Below are 8,388 nucleotides of genomic sequence, written 5' to 3' on the forward strand. Positions count from 1 at the left end.
CATTTCTTCTATAATGCAACACTGTAGGGCAGCTGCTTCACCTTAAGCCTGCCCTGCATCATTATATCTGGGTTTCCTTCAATCCTATAATGTTTCTATTATACAATTGTGTTTTTAAGAGTAAAGGATTAAATATAACACAGCCTTTTATCATCATCCTATATTGCCTACTTTCTGACTGTTTAAATAGCTCCTTATGTCTATTTTCTTTTTTATTTGTATCATCTACAAACACAACACTAAGAATGAGCCTAAGTTTGTTCCAATATTAAATCAGTTTTAACAATTATAAAAGACAATATAACACTTTCACTTTTATTTATCAGGCTCCTCCCCAGTGGAACCAACTACAAGTTTTAGTCCGTGAGCCAGACACCCTGTATACTTTTAAGGCTAGGCTTAAAACTTTCCGTTTTGATAAAGCTTATAGTTAGAGTGGCCCAGGTTATCCTGAGCTATCTCTATGCCTCTATAGGCTTAGACTGCTGGAGGACATAGGGACCCCTTTCTCATCATTCTACTTCTATCCATCTCTATTCTCCCACTTTGTTAGTTTATTCTCTAACGCTATGCTCTCTCTGGGCAAGACACTTCACCTGCATTGTCTACTGATGGTGGTCAGAGGGCGCAGTGGCGTCATTGTATGGCAGCCTCGCTTCTGTCAGTGAGCCCCAGGGCAGCTGTGGCTTCAATGTAGTTTGCCACCATCATTGTGTGTGTGTGTGCGTGAATGGGTGAACGACTGACTGTAGTGTAAAGTACTTTGGTCAAGTCTCCTGACTTGAAAAAACGCTATATAAGTGCAGGCCATTTACCATTTACCACAGTGCCTTCATCTGGTCTGTTCCTGTTTGGCTGTGACATCAACCTGGAGAGAAATATCAGTGTGCTGCTGCCATCAACACATTTGTTTATAGATGTTTGAGATCAGATTGTTTTTAAGTGCAGCCTTGTTTCTCTGATTAGGACTCGCTAGATGTGCTCTTTTCATCCTTTAACATTGGAGCTGGATTGGAGCTCGTCTGCCTGGCTGTGTGTTTCCTGGACAGGCCGCCTGTGGAGCTGGTTTACAGTTGCCTTGGTATCTCTGCTTCTTTCTGTGTGTCTGCTTCTGTTTGCTGGAACCCCAGTCGACCTTAGCAGATGGACACTCTCACTAAGTCTGGTTCTGCTGGAGGTTTCTTCCTGTTAAAGTGGAGTTTTTCCTCTCCACTGTCACTACAAGCATGCTTAGTGTGAGGGTTTGCCTTCGAGTCAATAAGTCAATGCAATCAACTGGTTTTCCTTAGATAGAAAACTTTGAATCAATTTGACTCTATGATCTGGTTGAATTGCAAAGTGCCTTGAGATTATATGTGTTGTGAATTGGCGCTATATAAATAAATTGATTTGATTTTACTCAGCAGCGGTCCCACTAAAGGACTCTGAATCAGCAGTGGGCTCACTAAAGGGCTCTGGCTCATGGACTGGTCCATTAAAAAGGCTCTAGGTCAGGAAAAGCTGTCTGACAGGGACATTCTGGCTGTGGAACGGCTGGCTGAGAGGGAACTACAGGTTCTACAGCTAAGGACTTTTTGGGAGCTGAATGAGTTGTCAGTAAAGGAGAAAAGTCCTCACTTTCCCCTTAGAACAATCCAAAAACTGCTTATTATTTTATTTTGGGGGAATCTGAAAAGAGAGTGGGGGCAAATTAACTGTTTAACAGTCCTGAGATGCGGTGATAGAGCCATGAAGATGATGAGGAGATGAGGAGAACGGGAGAATCTTACCTGAATCTGCATAGGAGCAATGGTGATATCAGACTGATCTGTCAGAGAGGAAGTAGTGGCGTCAGACTGACACATCAGGGAGGTGTTTGAGCTATTTATTCCTTTGCAGGTGTCAGCAAGTGAACAGAGGATCAATGGAACAGCAGCAGTGAAAACTAAACAAAAGCAAAAAGTCAAGAGTGGCTGATCATAACAGGATAATTGGGCACAATTAGATCATTAGATGGAAATGTCAGTGAAAAATGTATGCTTCAAAAATTCTTTGTGGCCATCAAAATGCTACAGTGTGATTTTATGGGTGAAATTGTTGCAGTGTTTCGCAAAGGATTTTAGGAGACTGTGGTGGAAGCGTCTCTGACCCTCGGGGGTGCACATTTTTAAGCATGGTGCATCCCACTTAAAGGGGAATGCCATTTTTTTTTTTTTTTTTTACATTAGTCCCTTGATTTTACGTTATTACATCATGTTCTACTCACTCATATGAGTTTTGAACCATTTGGAGCTGTTCTGAAGATATTCGGTTAGGTTATATCCATGTAACGTCTTCCTATAGGCAAAGACTTGAAGGCACAAACTAAACTGTATTCTTTATGGTACGCCAGCATTCATAACATGTAGGTGAATCACTGTCCCCCAGACATCCACGGTTTTATTTTTTATATTTGTATTTTTTTTTAAACAAAGCTGTTGTTGTTTTCTCTCTCTCTGCGTCTATATAAGACTGTGCCGGTCCAAACGAGACTGTGGCAACACTGTGTTGACAGGAAATACTGTGTTGTGTAAAGCACTTAGCAAAATTTGGCCTAATTTTGGACATTTGGAGTGTTTTGTAGATGCTGGTAACACCAGAAGTTCAAGTGCCATATGGCTGACATATACCTGCTATCAAGCACTTCTTTGTTACTGCTATTCAATAAAGATGTATTATTTTTGAGAAGAAAAAAACAACTGAGTCATGTTTTAACTGATGCAGTTTAGGCTGTTTTACTCACACTATTCCCATTTTGATTTTCAGAAACTAAAAGGCATTAGCTTTCAAATGATGTATCACACATGTAATTTGGCCTTACAGTTCCTTAGTAATTTTTATTTTCCATTTGGGTATGCAAAAAGGCAAGAAATAATTAAAATGAGGTGGATGTTAAGAGATCTTTCAAATTTAGACATGACAGAAATTGTTGTGTTTGGACCAAAAACTTAGGAAATAATCTGCATAGTAAGTCAGTTATAAGTTATAATGTTAAATCAAAACTATCCTGCCTTGAGGTGAGCAAACTGTGGTCAGTTTGTCACTTCAAAGCAACACTTTTGTAATTCCTTACTATTATGCAACATAATCAGCAATATGTTGTTCAAAGTCTGGTGATGAAAATTCTAACAGCAGTTCATATTTCTCCATTTCTAACTTCCCTTGAAGGGTTTTCTGTCAGATGTTTTAAATCTGATTTGTCTGACATTTTGCAGTTTGTTCATGTTAACATTAAATCTTCTTCACAGTACAGGGTTGCTTGTGGAGTACCATGGGGTTAAGTGTTGTTTAATATAGAAATACTTTCAACAAGTATGTTTATTTACATTCCATTACATTTCCAATATTAAACCTGTCTGAAATCTGTTAAATTAAAATCAGAAATCATATGTTTCTAATGTAAGGGGTTAGGGTAAAAGAGTAAACAGAAAGCAGATCATATTAGATTGCCAATGACTGACTCTAAATCTGTCTGAATGATTTTTAAAATCGACTTCATGTTTCTACCCATAAAGAGCAGGTTTTGTTGTAAAGTTCCATGTGGTGACTCTGGTTCTGGATCAGCTGTTTATCAATAAGCAGAATCGAATCAGAGGTCTAGTTACATGTTAAATTGGTTTATTTTGTATCAAACCCAACTTGACTTGATTTCTCATCAAACTAATGACTCTACTTCCTGTCAGTACAAGTATGACCATCTAAGCCCCACCTGGAAGCCCTCCACCAGTCTAAGCAGCAGACTGGTTACTAACAAAGGTAACAATGCTGAAATATTCTGGTTCTGATTTAATGAAAAAAGAGCTGCAGCCTGGATTATAGGCAGCTTTTTATATAGACATTCAGGTTAAGGAAAAATAAATAAGACAGAACCTGAAGCTTAAGTTTTACTTCTCTGGTGAAGTTTCTACTTCTGTAAAGTGAAACTAAGTTCCAACCATTCCCATAATGGTTGAACTGGTGTGTTTCCATTCCAACAGCCTCTGTCACGTTCTGGAACTACGTCCAAACATATAAAAGTGTCTTTGAGCTTAGATTGAGAGCCTTCGAGGACAACCTTTCATGAGAGGCATTCAAATCCTCAAACATTCAAACTGATTTACACTGAAAACTGCTGGACAATGAAGTAAGTGATGGAATAATAAGAAACATTAGAAGCCTAACAGAATATTAATATCTCATTGTGTTTGTAGGACTCTTTTAATTTTGTTCTGGTTCTTTTCAGGTCAACTGTTCCATACACTCGCTGTCCTCTGCTTTATTTTTCTCTCCTGCTTTGGTGCTTTCTATTTGGTATTTTCAAAGTAAAATCATTCTATTCTTTCACATTTTTAAATAAGGTTGTATTCCCTGAATTACAAAACCTTTAATTAAGGTTGTACATTAATTTAGTTACTTATCTTTTTTCCTTTGAAGGATATGTGTTTTATTTAGCTCAAAAATGTTTTAATCCAGAAAACTTCTCAGCTTTAGATATTTTCCCCACCTTTGTTGGATCTTACTTTCTGTTCCCATCATAATGTCTTGCCTCTCTTTAAATGTATTTATCCTTCTTAAGCATATATCACACAATTAATTTCAAAGAAGTTAAAAGCAAATTAAAATCCCATATCTAATCAATCTTCTTTCTTCTACTTTATTTGATTTTCTCATCAGTTCTCCAGAGGCCTTGGAGTCCAAACCGAAGACCTTGCAGTGCTACTTTACCTGGAATCTAGAACCTACCAAGTACAAACTGAACTATCTCAGGTATGCACTGGAGGACATCGCCACTGATGAGGGAAACGTCTGGCTGGGTCACATCTACAACCTGCAGGGGTTCATCCAGTACAAGCTGGGCTCCACTGAAGAGGCCCTGAAGTTCTTCAGACGAGCCACTGACACCTTCCAGTGTCTTAAAAACTCTGATGAAGGTCCCTGGTTGATGGTGAACTTTGGGAATCTGGCTTGGCTGCACCATCATATGGGTGAAGATGAGAAGAGTCAGGATTACCTGTCAAAGGTTGAAGCTCTGATGAGAAAATACCCAGCTCCACCTGAGGAAGAGCTCCACCCAGAGGTCTGTGCTGAGAAGGCCTGGACCCTGATGAAGTTTGACAAAGAGAAGAAGCTGCAGGCTGCAGAGCTCTTCCAGAGAGCCGTGAGGATGCAGCCAGACAACGTGGAATGGCAGACCAGCTGGGCCATATTATCAGCAGGTCCCTTCAAAGCTTACATGAAGGACATGACTCCTTATGTCTTGGAAATAGTTAAATCTGCCACAGAACGAGATCCAGACAACTTATGTGTTGCTGCTCTTTATCTGGATGCACAAGGTGCAAAGAGAAAACAAATTCAGGATGAAGCAAATGATTTAGCTGTAAAGATTCTAGAAAAGCCAATGCACAACTACTGTGGGATCAGCCTTCTAATGAAGCTGTATACAGAGTACATATCTGTAGACGAAGCCATTGAAATAGGTCTTGAAGAGACATCCTGATTCACGTTTTGTAAAGAGGTCTGCTGCAAAATGCTACACAATGAAGGTATTTTCTCAGCAATACAATCCTGATCCCAGAATAATTGACAAAACAATCCGTATGTGGGAAGAAGTGATTGATGCTTATCCTGAATGTTCCCTGAAAGAAACAATATCTCTAGCAGACGTCTATTCAAAGGTAGACATAGAGAAAGCTGACCAGATTTACAGAGAGCTTCTAGACAGAGAAGATCTGGATCCAGCAGAAAAACAGATGCTTTACAAATATTATGCCAGCCATTTATACTGCAATAAGAAAGATAGATGCAGGTTTATTGAATACTACATGATGGCAGTAGAGATTCAAGAAGAATCCGTTTATAGACAGTTAAGCATCGATAAACTGAAGAAGACCTTAGAAAGAACCAGGGACCCTGAAATACAGAGAAGGATCACAGAGTTCCTGACATCCCTGGGAATAAACCAGTGAATAAACCTCAAACTGTCGGAAATCCTAATGATGATCATAGAAAATATTTGTGATGTTTTGTAACAGATATGACGCTGACCATGAGTGACAATAAACAGAGAAAAATACATAAAATAGGTAAGGAAGACACTGAAGTGTCGAATGAAATAAGTTAATTCAGCTTCGAATCAATCAATTCAATTTCCTTGAATTTATATAGAGACAGAAAAGGGAAATGACATGTGAAACCTATAATTTTTTCCTGCAATACTATGTTTCTTTAAACTCCCAGACCACTCAGCTCCTCTAGTTCAACCCTACTCTGTTCACCCACAACTAGAACCAAACATGGAGAAGCAGCATTTAGTTCCTAAGCTTCACCTATCTGGAAAAAAAACCAGAAAACTGTAAATGTGCTGAAAGCCTGAGTTCTTTTATTTATTTATTTTATTATTTATTTTATTTGTTTACTGGGGTATCATTACAATAAGTTTGTGGTCCAAGTGTTTTTTTTGTGTTACTACCTGCTTTTATCATGTTTTGTCTTCATTTCTTCAATCTGCTTTTATTTTCATTCAATTTTATTGTCCAATTCATGTAAAGCATTTTGAGCTGTTCTTGAATGGAATTGTCTTATACAATTAAACTTGTCTTCCCTTTCCTTGCCTTTAAACACATGCCCTCTACTGAATGTTGTTCTTATATCGAGGTAAATTCAAATCCGTATGAAGTGTGCAAAGATCAGAAATAAAGCAGAAGGATTTTGATTTATGAAAAACTTTTCCTTTCACTCCTTATTTAAAAAAAACTGTTTTTATCTATTCAGATTAGGAAATATAGGTACACAAATTGTGATTTGTGATAGGGCTGTGTTATAAAAAAAAAAAGTTAAAAATTCCAATTCTGATTAAATGTTATTATTAATTCCTAAAGATCGATTCATATAACCAAAGATCGTTCAGGTTTCTACATCAGCGTTTCTCAGAACAGCAGTCTGCTGGTAATGATCGAACATGACTCTTTTTTAGCATATTTCATGAGTCAAGAACTATAAAAACATAAAACTCATGCCTTTCAGAATATGTCATCAACTGAGACTCACTCTGGGTGTGCTTGCAGGCAGATGAACATGCACTCCCACCCCATCAGCTGGGGTGAGGTCTAAGTTTTCTGAAAGATTAAAAAACAGCTGTTTTGTCAAACCAAAAGGGCGTCATGATTTTTCTGAGGCTCTGACCCACATGCAGCGAAGCCAAACAGAGAGACACAGAATAAAGTTCAACGGGTTTTATTGAAGGTTATTTTGAGTTCGGTGCAGAGTTCCTCCGAACTCTGCTCAGCCGAAAACTCGAAGACAAGGGGAAGACAGACTGTTAGATTCAAGCTCAGTGGGAAATTAATCTTGAAGGAGATGATTTGTTGCTGGAAGGGAGAAACACAAAAGACAAGACAAACAGACAAACACAAAACTGGGATCCTTACAAAGGGCAGATGGTCCATTTTTTATTCTGTCACATAAAATGTATTATATGCCCACCCACCATGACTACAGGCAGATCAGCAGGACATCTCAAAGGGTCAATCTAAAAGTGCTCAATACAGAGAAAAGTTGGAAACAAAAATTAGAAAATTAAAAATTAGAAAAACAGAAATCTACAGCACAACATCCATACACAAAATATCCTGGTGGGAACCATATGATTAAAAAAACAAAAAAAAAACCAAAGAAGCATTTTCCACTGTCCTTAATTTCCTGATAAAGTTTGATATAATCTAAGAATTAATATTTTGTATTACTAACATCTTTAATAGATTTGCATAACAGCTAAAAACAACTGTTTTTACTATGAGCCATCAGATTTAAGTTGCGACCAGATGTAAAAGAATTATTCTAAACCTTGAGAATGGGCATTGAATAAATTCTTGATATCTAAAATTGACCCAGCCCAGGTAGGGTGTTTCTCGGGTAAAAAAAAAATGTATAAAAAGAATTGCCTTGATAGAAGTTATTGTCTTCCTACAAAACAAAGGTATTATCTTTATCTTTCCTTAACTCTAAATCAAATCACTAAAAGTAACAGCACAGTTTCTCTTTTAAAAGTGAAGCTGATCCTGCCTACTGGGAAAACATCTCCATTAAAAATGTTTTTCCAGAATTCAAGCTTCCTAGATGTATTTTATTTTCACTCCACAACAAACTCTGTCCTACATAATGTATGATATTTATCAATCTCTACAGAGGACATATTGATACTAAATGAAAACGTAAATCTAATTCATTTACCAACATAGGCGGATCTACTGGGGTGGCATAGGGTGGCAAATGCCACCCTAAATGACAGCCCTACCACCCCTGCTGCCACCCCAGTTGGAGGTAGGGGTGGCGAGGCTTATAAATTATGGATAATTTGAGAATTACGACCGCTAATTTCCAATGTCGGACTGC

General features: G+C 37.9%; 1 pseudogene; it reads left to right on the forward strand.

The window, feature by feature from the left end:
- Nucleotides 1–4,660: 4,660 nt before the first annotated feature.
- On the forward strand, nucleotides 4,661–6,676 carry LOC107097110 (annotated as a pseudogene).
- Nucleotides 6,677–8,388: the final 1,712 nt, after the last annotated feature.

Source organism: Cyprinodon variegatus, unplaced genomic scaffold (assembly GCF_000732505.1).
Source record: "Cyprinodon variegatus isolate N-32 unplaced genomic scaffold, C_variegatus-1.0 Scaffold673, whole genome shotgun sequence".
NCBI classification, from domain to species: domain Eukaryota; kingdom Metazoa; phylum Chordata; class Actinopteri; order Cyprinodontiformes; family Cyprinodontidae; genus Cyprinodon; species Cyprinodon variegatus.